Here is a 13,831-nt window from a genome sequence, read left to right as displayed (position 1 = left end):
ATTTGCAATTACTGAAATTCTAAAGATGCTTTCGTGGGGAATGGTTAAATGGACATATTTAGTAGAGCATGTATTGTAATACAAATAAATTCAATTTTATCATTTTTATAAGACAATATGTGTCAGGTACTTTTCAGGCTCGGTAGGTTTAGTGTTAACACATTCGCGACCGGCAAATTTCTTCCGTTTCTAATACCGAGTACCGGCGAAACTTGTATCGCTAAAGCAAGGACTAATTAATTTCTTAATTGACGTGAATTTAAAATGACGTGAATTCACGTCAGCGGCAATCAGGAATAGAATTTAAAATGACGTGAACTCACGTCACCGGTCGCGAATGTGTTTATTTGTTCAGTAGGTCGTTAATAATATAAGAGCATCTTTTAAATAATAAATGCACAAAATCCGCAGTGCAGTCATCATTTTGTTTAGTCTAACCGGTTTGATAGACATTGTCGGACTTAACATTGAAATCTCTTTCTTAATTTGTTCAGTAGGTCGTTAATGATATAACAGCATCTTTCGATTCTTCTAATTTCTTTTCTGTGTTTTACATTGCACCTCGTTTTTGTTATAAATGCATAAAATCCGCAGTGATCATTTTAGTATAACCGGTTTGATAGACATTGTCGGATTTAACATTGAAAATCAGTCGGTCTTTGCTGTTTTAAATTTATAAATTGTTGTGATACAGATGTAAAGATCTCGTTGAACCAAACGTGTTAATTAACACTGCACATTTGTTTGTTGCATTTTGTAAAGTGTTTAATAATTATCCATTTCAATGCCGACTTTCAAGGCATCCTTATACCAACTTATTAACCTGAAAATTAAACAATTGTACAGCATAGCATAAATCACGAGTCTCAAACTGGGAATTCTATAAAAGTTGAAACTTGAAGCTTTCCATACCAAATTAACGCACACGTCCTCCATCTCTTATTTAATCTTATTTAATTCAAAATAGAATTCTAGTAGTATTTTGTTGTTTTATCGATCAGTTGCATAATGTAAATCGGTGGATCTAAATATTTCTAGAAAGTTCCCCTCGGTTATCGAGGAGGCTGAAGCGTTCCACGCGTCTAAATTCGAAGTCTTCAATTTCCAACGAGTTCTCTCGCGGTGTCGTGCGAGCGCACGCGTAATAATTGAAATCGAGTTGCACTACAGAGACCACCTGAGTTACGAGGCTTAAATATTTATTCTGAAACGTTTGCCGTCGCGAGTTGAGCATCGCACACTATGCCAGTCCGACGAGCCGTGCACCGTCAGCGCTAATGTTTGTGTCGTATTAAGTAGCGGTGTCGATAATTAACATGTTCGCTGCGATGCACACCATTGATGATGCATTATTGGCTTTTCGTGTACATAGCCGGCTGCCGCGCCGGTGCTCCATGCTGCGCACACAGCTAGCGCAGCCAGTTCCGGCGTCTCGAACATGAAGAACCTTGCCAATAAAATTATTTCATTTATTATCAATCGAATCAACAACGCCTCTCCCTTCCCCTTTCCTTTCAACTTGTGAAATAATTTTATTCGACGAAGCTCGCGACCCCTTAACTTCTCAGCTGATGCACGCGGAATAGAATTAATTACTATTGCGGTTAAAATTTTTCCCGAAAACATACTCGTGAGAAAACATTAAATTCTCTGTTAAACATTATCAAATCGAGCTACAGAGCTGAGAGGTTACCAGATATCGATTAATTCGAAAACATCGATTGTTTTACGTATGATTTCACGAGAAGAAATTCTTCCTTTACATTGAACTTTGATAACAGGCGGACATTTAAGAAGGACGCATAGATTCGCAATTATCTATGGTGCTTCTTCTTCAGCCCCATGAACGGAAGCTTTCCTTTTTCCCGGAACAACGTCTGCCGGATGCAAATCTTGATCTTGATCATGATTTCCGGCAGTTCGGGCGGATCGTTAGATAGTCACGTTCGTCACAGTATGATAGAGGACGATTCACTCTTAATTAACTTCTGCGTCCGATGAGAGACTAAAGGTATGGCCAGGCGTTATGGAATGTATTGGGCATTTTAAACTACGTTTAAAAAAAATTATAGCTACCTATACAACACCAAGTAATATATATATATATACACAAATTCTAATATATAAATATATATATATATGATGATGACGATGATAATATTATATATATATATACATATATGTGTGTACGTGGGGTGTACCGTAACGTGCAGGCAAATATTTGGAGATAACATCAGCGCATCGAAAGTATAAACGGGAAAAGCTCATATAAACGCATTGTTTATAACTGTTTTCAAGTTGTAAAGTTGTAAACCGACTTGATCGGAACTTTTTCTAATTCTGTTGCAAAATCAGCGTTCTGTAGGAAATTTCAAGCCTCGCTATAAATAAAAATCCTTCGAGTCGCAAAAATTAGAACGGAGCAGTGCGTAAGTGCAGCGTAAAACATGAAAGTATGTATAGTAAAGTCTTGACCTAAGCCGAACGGAGCTACACGATTTTAGTCAATTCGCCTATTCCCTTCCACTGGGCGGAATCATTTTGTCAAATGACAAAACTTCTTTATTTTTCGTTATTCTTTTATGGGACTCTTACCAACTTGTTCGTGGAATTTCTCTGATTAAAATGACACTAAACACGATATAATTTGAACTGTGTTTAGCAGGGACCGTAACTGTTATAACCAAAAAGAAAAAATGATTTTTATCGTAGAAAATTTTAGAATAACTGTTACTTTTGGTCCCTGGTATTTAGTGGTTTAATTGACGGTATATAATGCATAATGTCCGTGTTTACAAACGCTGTGCTTTTCTTCGTTCGGCAAAGTGTAAATATTAGTCCTACACGATCCATGTCACAACACGGACCCGAGGATTAGGCTTAGAGCAAGACTTTACTGTACTCAGGAAGTCAACATAAGATCTCATGGAGAAAGAAGGACTCGTTCAACTATAAACTTGTTATTGTTGATATTTTCTATTGATATTAAACAATATTTTACTTCAGGGTGTACGGTGTTACAAGAAATACATGACAAGGTTTTGCATAAAGAGCTCTCTTCGCAAAAATAGTTCTGTCGACAATTGTCAACAGCCACAACTTGAAAACAAAGTTATGGCACGAGGCACGAGGGTTTCTATGAACCATTTTCCTTTTTATGGTTCTCGAGGCGTCCTCGAGGCGATCCCCGGATATTTTCCCGCGCGTCACGGGACACCCTTTGTACACGAAAATATATTTAATGAATGTTCCTATATTTATATTATGAATACGTAATAAGTGTATCATATTAATATTCGATGGCGATTTCAGGTTTTTACCAAAACGACAGCAAACAAAAAAGGATTAGGTGTCTGTTTAACTATCGAGTTAACATAAACGAATCGGAAGAGGGCGAGGGAAAGGGAGAACAAGCGTAGACGTAAACAATAAAACAATGGATTATGTAACGTAAGGAGGTGAAGACGGGGTGGGACAGTTAGAGGGATAGATAAACAATTTCGGTTTCGCGTAGGATCCCATCGAGAAACAATTTTTCGGGTCGAAAAATACGATGGGGGAACGGAAACCATGAGGAATGATGATTTTAAGCGGGTTTGCGTGTGTTGGTGACGAGGCGAGGGTCTTCCTATACTGACTGAACGATCAGATGTGATATATGCATAAGAATTAATTAATAATTATTTACTCCAATCGTATATATATATATATAAATATATATATGTAATTAATATTATTAATATGGTTATGATATACAAACATTATATCTATATATTGTGTATAAGTAGATAGGAACATATACAATGTTTTTAACTGGTTTATCTATGTTCCGAGGATATATGCTAAGTGTATTTAGGTAGGAAGTTGTAAGAAGGTCTCTCGCCGTTAATGTTTAATCGATAGAGACCATGCGAGAGTGATTATGTTCGCGACGAAAGAGAATCGAAACGTTCGTGGTACGTTTTACCGTTCGATCATTATAGCAAACCGAACCGAACTAGTTCGACGATATTCTTTTCAGTTGCTTCGCCGATTCGGCTGACGAAACCGATACGCGGGATTCTCTGCTCAAAATAACGATTCAATAATCTGTTCCGTCCAACGATACTTCAATCGTTAGAATAATGCAGCTCTGAGAGAAATGCGTACGCCGTTTCGTAATCTGAGGAAAACGTGACGCACAATTCGATGGGGGCATAATAATCTCGGGTATTGTTACCCCTTTGTCCTGAGAGAGATGTAACAATTCTATACAGCACCGTCCACGTCTGGGTACTCTGATGCGCTTACGCTATTCTTTACTCTGAAAATAAATCAGTGATGGAAGAGGTAGAGTCAAATAGAAATTCCTGAAAATCTGACAGTCACTGACAGTCATTAGTAGACTGTGGATCTTTATTTTACAAAATAAAAACTGATTTCTCCTCTTTACAATTCGAACAGGTTGTAAACAATGTACCCGTAATATTAAATTCATGGCGTTTCACGCCGATTTCTCTATATATGTCGCCAAGGCCTGGATGATAAACGTCGCGGTATTATCCCCACTACCCGTGAGGGGTCACGAAGCTCGAGAGGCCTCGGACGCCGAGGAGTGTAATTATGTCTCCTGGACGATACAAGACCAGTGTTGCTGACATATATCGAGAAATCACTGTACTCAGCTGTATCATAAATGCGTAAAATCCGCAATCCAGTCCCAAAGCAGTCATGACTGAAGAATATAGCTATCTTCTTCAGAATTGTAGAAGTCTATGCCAGAGTGAGCGTTTCGTTTTGTTGTTTCAACAATTTCTCGTTTCCGTAGTTTATTTTTTAAAAAAATCGAATTTAGAGAAAAATTTCTGCTTTCTCGCATTTCACGAGTTTAATCCTTCATCGTTTCTCTCGATATGTTTACAAGAACTTCGAACAACAATTATAATTTTTCAGTAGAATTCCATTAAAAAACAAGTTTTTAAATCTATTTCAAAGAAATGCTCGTTTTTCCAAACTATTATAAATTGTACTTAAACTACTACTCCGTTCATTGTTGTTAGATGTACATACACATTAATAGTAGACAAACTGAAGGAAATATATTGCAAACATTGTCGACGAGGAGAATCACCGTTGACAAGTTTAAACAATAATATTTCGAAATCGAAAGTATATACAGGCTGTTCCAAAAATGTTGTACTTCCTTGCAAGGGGAGGTTATGTTTCCCGCGGCTCTGTTCAGGAGTTCTTGACGAAAACCATGGACCAATCGGAGCGTGGCTACCACTGAGCGCGACGTTGACATTGGCCGAGCCGGAATCTGTCCACTGTAACCACTCTCTGATTGGTCCTCGTTTTCCGTTAATAACTCCTCAATTAAGCCGCGGAGAAAATGATCGCAAAGGAAAAATTTACTCGAAATGACCTCGGTGACCTCCCCTTTCAACGAGGTACAACATTTTTACAACCACAGGCAAAATGGACCGAGCAGAAATCCACGAAATCTCGTTGGCTGAGTCGCAGAAGTTCGGGACTAAAAGACAACAAAATGGAGGAGATCCAGAAATAGGAAAATAAAGGAAATACAGAACAATTGCCAAAGCAAAAATCTCGGCGCCCGCGCGTGGACATTCACTGAAAAGTATTACTATATTATACAGTATTTCTTTCGTCCATAATATCCGATCCAGAGGTACGATCATCCGATTATTTTGAGCAGCGTGTACGCGGACAATTAGAATGGTTCTCGCCGAAGCGGAAAGCGATATGAACGTTCCTATTCTTTTCGTTGTTCTTCCGCGAGGCTCGAGACCGAACGTCGTGTTGTTTACACAATTGTTTCGAGTAGAAAATAACATCGAGTCCGAGTTATGGTACCGCGGATGTGACGGAGGTCAAGATAAAAGAAAAAAACAGATTCACCACGAACGTGTTCGAAGACCGCGGTCCTCTTTCTCGCGGACTCTTAACGAACCGGTTGTCCGGTTTCTAAGGAAACGAACCGGAGAAACAGAAACAATTCGGGTGTGTTTCGGGAGTTTATGCGTTCCGTGCAATAACAGTTTGCTCAAATCCTCGGTGTCCGTCGGTCCGTCCGTACGGAACGACTACTCGTAAGTTTAAACCGTCAAGTGTACATTATTCGGCGTAAAGACACACACAAAACACACACACACAATAAAACAGACACGAATACACGGACAAACACTTCGCACACAGCTATATAGCGACAGGAAACGCGATTAGGGAAAAAAAACGTAGCAGCTAGCTAGCTAACTCGACTCGTTAAACGTAGTCAGACAATTTTTCGACCGTAGTAGCCGAGAAAAAAAAACGGACTCTTTAATCTCCTATTTCGAACCTTTCTTCGAGTCTCTCGATGTCTTTTCGGTGTCTATTTTAAAGAGATTTAAGCAAACTAAACCCTAAACCCCCAAAAAAAAAATCATAAAACGTTAGTATATATTAGCAAACGACAAAAAAAAACTACACGTAACTACGAACGATTTCAGCGTTTAGCTTCGTCTGTGTAATAGCGTAATACAAATTGTCGATGCAAGAAGCAAGGGAGGCGAAGACACGAGCGTGTAAGAAAATCCATTCGGACGAGCGCGTTGCACCCCCGGACGAACGTGCCACACACGTGATTTCCCTTTCGGGAGAAACGGAGAGTATTGTTTTTCGGTGCGGCGGGTGCACGCCGCGTCGGTGCTCCCATGCTATTTCGGCAAAATTAATCGTAGGTGTGTTTATAGAAAGAATCTTTCCTCTAATCTTCTTCCCTAAAGTTCGCGTTTTACTCTAGCAATAATAACGAACAAAACCGGCTACTATAGCGACGATCCCCGCCGATGTTGCAGCTCGATGGTAGCCCGAGCTGACGTTCACAGGTCTCTGATCCTAGGTTAGGCTCGAATACCATCCTCTCGCTAATTTTGCTGAAATAGAGATCGCCCCCGCAACCCAACTGAGAGAGAAAACCGAAAACTCAGTCCGACGAGGTCTTCGAAACAACGGTTACACGAGAGAAAGGAAAAAAAGAAAGAGAGAGAGACGTGAGGAAGAAAGATAAAGATATTCTTCGCGAGGCGACCAAAGGAGAAAACAGGTGTGCACACACACCTGTTCCCCGTCGCCTCTCATCCGAGATTTGCTCATAATTCCCCGGAAACCCCGTTCTCACTTGTAGTATTTTGACCCCCGCTCGCCGGTCTCTGAAGCTTTAACGAAAGTCGATTTAGCAATCACAATTCATCCGGTATTTGCGCGAGGATGAATTAAGGAGAGAAATAACGATATATGATGATGATACTTCGTGGCCGTACTATGTAATAACTGTTTGTCGTACCTACTGAATAGACATTAACGATTACAATGTAATAACTAGCGTAATAATTAAACAAATTGAGGGGCGGCGACACACGCCACCGGGGCCCGCGCAAAGGAAACGATTTCTGGCGAACGAGGCGCTGACCTCACGTGGATGTTAGAGATATTTTTCAACTTGTACTAAATGTGATAAACCGATGAATTGACAATGAGCAATCTAATTGTAATATATAAACACTATACTTATATATTATATAAATATATATATACATACTTATATATATATATATATATATATATAATTATATACATATATATATAAATATATTATAAATACATGTCTGTCGTACAAGCCGTGGTTAGGTTTTACCGTAAAACTAGTACATGTTAGCTTAATATGGATTGTACACGTGTCAAGAGAGAGAGAGAGAGAGAGAGAGAGAGAGAGAGAGAGAGAGAAAGAAGAAATGGCCGAATGATGCGCTGTGGTAAATTTATTTCCTTTCTCCGCGTACGTTTTAAGCGGCTATAGGAGAGTCTAAAGTGAAAAAAAAAATCTACATAATGCCGAGAAGAAGGGAAAGATGTGGTCAAGATGTCGCATGCCGTCTCGAAATCTGTCCACGATTTTTTTCCACTGACGCCGGGCGCTGTCTCCGCGCTGTAATTCTAAGGGCTAGCCACTCGGCGGATTGATCGATTAATTACTCAATTAATTAATTAATTGATTAGGGAACTCCCCGGAAGCGGGCTGAACGCTTTGCATCTGCCTCCGAAGAATCTTCCTTTCGTTTTTACCGCGAATTCGACAAATATTCATGGAAATGTTCGGTGACCGTTAGGAATTTTACAAATAATTGTTGACTGTTAACTCTGGGTAACTGAAACTACAAAAATCCCACGAAAGTGATTTAATCGTTGCAAGCAAACTTGCAGAGTTTCTTGAACTCTTTTAGATTACTCTTTTAGTTACGAACGAAATAAATTTTTACACGAAATTAATTATTTAGACACAAATTTGATCGAACTCCTTTAATTTAACAATAATACTATTCTACCTTATGAAGGAAAAGAATACACGAAATGCAAAAATTGTGTTTGGTGTCGAATCTAACGCATTATCTACCGGCGAGTATTTCGTGATTTTTGAAAGTCTACGATCCATGGCTGAGGATTTTTTAATAGCTCCTTCGATTACAATAGCAATAGCAACGAGTCTCGCCTAATAATCTAACAATTTCGTATCGTACTGTGTAAAAGATAATTTTTAAGCCTCCTTTTAGTATAGCACGATTATTGAAAATCCTATTAATAAGCTTCCGGTAGATAAAGTGTCACTTTGTCGAATGATTCAAACGTCCCGACCGCCATTTTGTACGAAAGTTTAGTTATCCAAAGAGAGGAAAATAAAAAGGAGGAGAAATTGTTTTCTGAATGTCCTGACGTTGCAAAATCAACGAATTACAATTTGAAAATTTCCTTTTTCCTCTAAAGTATATTTCCTGCTTGATAAGAAAAATTGAAAGGATTAGGAAATTTAAAACGGTATAAATATTAAAAGAATTTAAGAACGCCAATAAATTAAGACTTGTTATAATTCCATTGAATTGCTGTCTCTTGTGATCGAGACAAACAACTTTTATTAACTGTCCCCCGAGTTATAAAATAATCGAGTTCACCGACATTTTCCACTACCAAAGCGATCACGATTCGATTTCCAGACAAGTCGAATCACGATATGAATCGTAGCTGATCGACAATTTTTCGAAATCGGCAGACAGAAACGGTTGCGCGTAAAAACGAAATTCATTAGCGAATTGTCATCTTTCGGAACGGCCGTCGAGTTCGATAGCATGATGCAACAAACAGCCCGCCGACGGTAACCGCGTTCGATATATTACTTATATATAAATAGCCGTTGGTACAAAGTTGCAAGTCCCATTTTAATCCGATCCCATCGACCGCTAGATCGTCGATCTCTGGCGATCGACGATCGATCGACCGACCAAGCAACGTGATCGACGACTATGTAAACGGCGTGTAATTTAATTCCTAGCGTTTTATGAGCCGCGCCAGTCACGGCGCCCCACGTCAATGGCACGCTTTAAACAAAAAAAAAAAGCCGAAAAAAACGATGAAAAAGGAAAAACGAAGAAGAGGAAAAGGAAAAAAGACGGGGATGAAAAGTACTGTGTAAAGACAAAAAAAAATACACTATTACTGGTACATTATTACACTGTAACCAATTGTTGTCTACGATATAATGTTATTTTTCTAATTCATATTCAATTGTTATCGTTAAGAGTGAAAGGGAGTGAGCGGATGCGAGTGAGCGAACAAAAAGCATGAGCGAGTCGAAGCAAGAGCACACACACGCGCACGCGAGCTATAGCACTTCACGGAAAGCTATGACGTCGAGCTGAAGCGCAACCCTTTACTGCTTTCCATCTTTTTCCCCCGACGGAACATCCGATACGAGAACGCATTCGTCATGCTTCGTGTAACTCGTGCTTGAAGCTGCTATTCGTCGGGAGAATTCACTGAACATTCCGAGATGGACTCGATGAAACCTAATTTTTATTTTCTATGACCGGTTAAATGTTACTCGTTACCGATGACAGACAGTATTCTGCGGTTACTCGAGAGGAATCTGTGTTACTCTTCCATTTTCACTTCCACGCGAGCGATTGTTTAAATAATATTCTTGCCAACAGCTTGACAATATATCGGATTATACAGTAATTTTATAGATCAAGTATACACGCGCAATATCGAGGATAAGAGGTTTTCCGAAACGAGGTCTGACCAATCGTAGATCCAATCTACTTACACCGAGTAGTGTAGGCGTACCTCGTCGAAGACACAAATCTGTTCGAGATTACGTTCGTTCCACCACTTCCGCGATAACTGTAATTACTCAAGCGAGAAACGCTACACACATAAGCGATTATGCAGCTATAACAAGTCAATTTTAATTAAAGTTCTTAGGAAAATAGTTCTCGCAAAAGTACTTGATTCCGAAGGTTGTGATTGATGGGGCGGTAACGGTTGCAATATGTGAAAGTGAAGAACTTGATGCAAATAAACATTATTTGTTAAATGGATGACGAAGCAAGCCATCAAAATGTTGGACAATTGCAGATAAAAAAGATACCAGTCAAATGTTTCTGTAATAATGTCATATTTCTATTTTATTTTTAATCCGTATAAACCAAACGCGTTCAGTGCCCAAAAATCAACCCCAAAAGTTCTCACAAAATAAAATTGTGCATTCTAAAAATCCTAATAAAATATAGTTGATTTCAATATATTTCGACGCAAAGAATTTTTGAGATTAAACATGGCCGCTAACGCGTTAATCCTCGTCCGTCCCTCATTTCTACAGTTTTAACGCATTGAGAATAAACGACATCGTATCGACGGTATCAGGTCCACACATTTAATTCCTAAAATTGCAAATAAATAATTTAATTCTTAGTAACAAAAGGTCGGTATGCGCTTTCATTATGTCCCCAGAACTGAGGACTTCGACACACGATTTAGCTCTCTTATATTTATTCAGTATTCGTGAAAATTTTATAAGATCGACACGAGGGGTAGGTGAGAGAGAAAAGAGTGAAACAGTCCTGGTCCCTGATTTATTCAGTATCCAGGAAAATTGTGTAATATTGACACGAGGGATGAACGAGGGTTAAAGGACGAAACAAACCTGGTCTGTATAAATTACAGTAAAAAACACAATTTATTCGGTACACATAGTGTAAAATTGGTACGAGGGATGAACGAGGGTTAAGGGCCAAGGGTAGTCGCGTGACTTTTTCAGAGTCAGCAGGTCGGTAACTGCTGTATAATTTCCGTCCACAGCCTTCAGGCACAGACTTAAGATCCGTCTTGGTCTTCATGCTACGGGTCTTAAGTCTGTGACTAAATTTGTCATACTTTTTGCTCTGTATTATCGATATCATGAATTATTTGGCAGAGAATCGCGACAAAATATAGCTCAACTTGTAGCTGGAAATATTTTCTAGCGCGCGCTGCTCTCGATTTCATCCAGAAAACTCATCCAATGGCATAAAAATGCTTGGATTCTAACCTACTTCCAACGCTTATATTACCGAATATCTGCATAATCTCGTCAGCTCGTGACCAGCGCGCACGAGATTGAACCTTCCTCTTTCGAATGAGCCCTTTACCAGCGACAAAATATTCTCATATAAGGACGAAAACTTGAGGCACGCAAAACCATTTTTCGCCTAATTTTGTCGGTAATGTAGTCACTCTACCTTATCGCGAATCTACGAAATTAAGCCTACTTCTAACGCTTATAGTACCAAATATCTGCATAATCTCGTCAGCTGATGACCAGCGCGCGCTAGATTGAACCTTCCTCCTTCGAATGAGCCCTTTACCAACGACAAGATATTCTCATATAAGAACGAAAAGTTGAGTTGCAGGTGAAACCATTTTTCGCCCATTTTTGTCGGTAACCTGGTCACTCTACCTTACCGGTTCTGGTCCGTATAAATTCCAGCAAAAGTCGTCCATTCGAGAGCAAATTAGAGATTGAGCGTGAGCAACGAAACGATAGTTCGAAAGATTCCAAGCACGAGTTCGAAACGAAGTAGAAGACGATCCACAAGGACAGTTAACCGATAGATCAACCCCCTGCGCCACTCCTTGCCGTCACGTTTGACTCGGAGCTTTCGTGTGCGAGCGACGCAAAAGCGAAACAAAGCGGTTGCGAGGCGTAATTAGCGGGACGCTGTTGCCGTGTGGCGCGCTGGTCTGTGATAAAAACACAAAAAAAAAAAAGAAAAAAGATGAAAAAAGTCGCGGACGCGTATTGTATTTTTTGTAAGGCTCGATTGTGCCAGATTTGTGATAGCCAAGTCCGCGACATCCTCGATTAAATGGACGACGATGATGGGCAAGCGTGCCACCGGCGCCGAGGGAAACAAGCATGGCGACTCGGCTACGACGAGTTTATGCCGTCCGAGAGCATAGAAAAAGGGAACAGTGCTGGACGAGCGTCCCGACGCATTCTGTTTCGTACAGAGCACGAATTAGAGCATTTATTATTGCAGTGTCACGGGGAACAGAGAAACAGACGATTAGGGGAAACAATGGGCTCAAAGTAGAAACTCCAGAAGCTCTACAGTCTCCGAACAGCACTGTTTCGAACCGTAACGATCTTCCTTGAGCCGAACTTCTTCCATTCGAACAATCTTCTTTGTCTGGGCGAATCGTTTCGAAACTGTTTCTGTGCTTATTTATTGTCGAGATGATTAGGTGTTTGTAGCTTCCACCATTGAATAACGATAGTTGCTTTCCGTTAAGTGACGAAAGGTGTTTGTATTTATAATACGAAGAGGGCAGCATTTAATATAATTATGTAAGGTTATGTATGTGTTTGAATATTTTCGAAATCTACCTGCCAGTTTCACCTAGGATGATCGCTAAACGTTTTTGTACTTTCCAGCAGTCTTTGGGGATATTAGCGTAGTTAGAAGCCAATAGGAGATCGCGAATCGAAAGAAAGGGAAAAGGGGGAGGAAAGGGAGAATCGTTACGGGCGCAAACGATCGAGAAGCAAAACTAGTCGGCGAAACACGCGAGGAAGCCTAAGTCATAAGTATTGTGTAGGAGACACCGCGTTTCGCGTTCCATGAGTGACCGGCGAGTAAAAAGATAATGCGCGGTGTGCGTGTGTGTGCGTGAGCATGTGTTGTTGTTGAATCTGGTGTCCACGATGCCAAAGATGTAAGTCATGTAATAAAGTTGTGACTAAGGTATTATGGTAACGTCAATGATAACGATGAACAACAGTGATAATCGTTATTACTATCTTGTAACGTTTAATGTATATGAGTGTCGTGCAAAAAAAAACAAATATGAGCGGCTGAGCTCCTCGGTGTTGTGGGTATACATACTCGTTCCTAGCAACTCGTATGACAATTACTACTCGATACTACTCATAACATTGCATTGATCTACTTTACTCTACGTATTTCAAAGATAAATAAATACATTCTGTCCAATCTCAATAGCCGAGTGTTTTCTGCAGTACCCTATACGAACGTCTGTAAAAAAACAAATAAATATTACAACAATACCGACGAAGTATGTGCCAGTAAAGTCTTGATCTAACAAGGAAACATATTCAGTTGATACTAGCCGATTTTGATGAAACTTATGTGAGATATACTTCTTCGAAAAATATTTGACACACGTTTTTTTTATCGGCAACCACCCACTTTGAAGGGGTGAAAACAGCCCTCAAAGTTGGGGGTCAAAACCACAGTTTTTGAGGTATCTCGGAAAACAGAATTCGAAAAAATTAATTTTTTTTAAATTGTTTTTTTTTTAACAATATATTAAAAATTTTATTTTTTTGCAGTTTCTCTTATTTATTGTTAGTTCATTTCAAGGTAAACTCGGGTGTGTAATCTTTGATCCAAAATAGGGTATACGTGTTTCAGGATTTTTTTTAGAATTATTAGAGTAAATTTATAATTACAAATGA

At 39.5% G+C, this 13,831-nt stretch overlaps 1 long non-coding RNA gene across 2 annotated transcripts; it reads right to left on the bottom strand.

Moving 5' to 3' along the window:
- Positions 1-6,666: 6,666 nt before the first annotated feature.
- LOC143355777 (uncharacterized) lies at positions 6,667-13,410 on the bottom strand. 2 transcript variants are annotated; one of them, XR_013082558.1, is made up of 3 exons: positions 11,692-13,402; positions 10,248-11,475; positions 6,667-10,203 (listed from the first exon to the last, which is right to left on the bottom strand). It is a non-coding gene; the product is annotated as an uncharacterized LOC143355777 (long non-coding RNA). The 2 variants fall into 2 exon arrangements; XR_013082557.1 differs by having other exon boundaries at positions 10,248-13,410.
- Between the last annotated feature and the right edge of the window lie 421 nt (positions 13,411-13,831).

The sequence above is a fragment of the Halictus rubicundus genome, chromosome 7 (assembly GCF_050948215.1).
Source record: "Halictus rubicundus isolate RS-2024b chromosome 7, iyHalRubi1_principal, whole genome shotgun sequence".
NCBI classification, from domain to species: domain Eukaryota; kingdom Metazoa; phylum Arthropoda; class Insecta; order Hymenoptera; family Halictidae; genus Halictus; species Halictus rubicundus.
The sequence above is the reverse complement of the archived record's forward strand: the minus strand, read 5'-3'. Positions and strand labels throughout refer to the sequence as shown.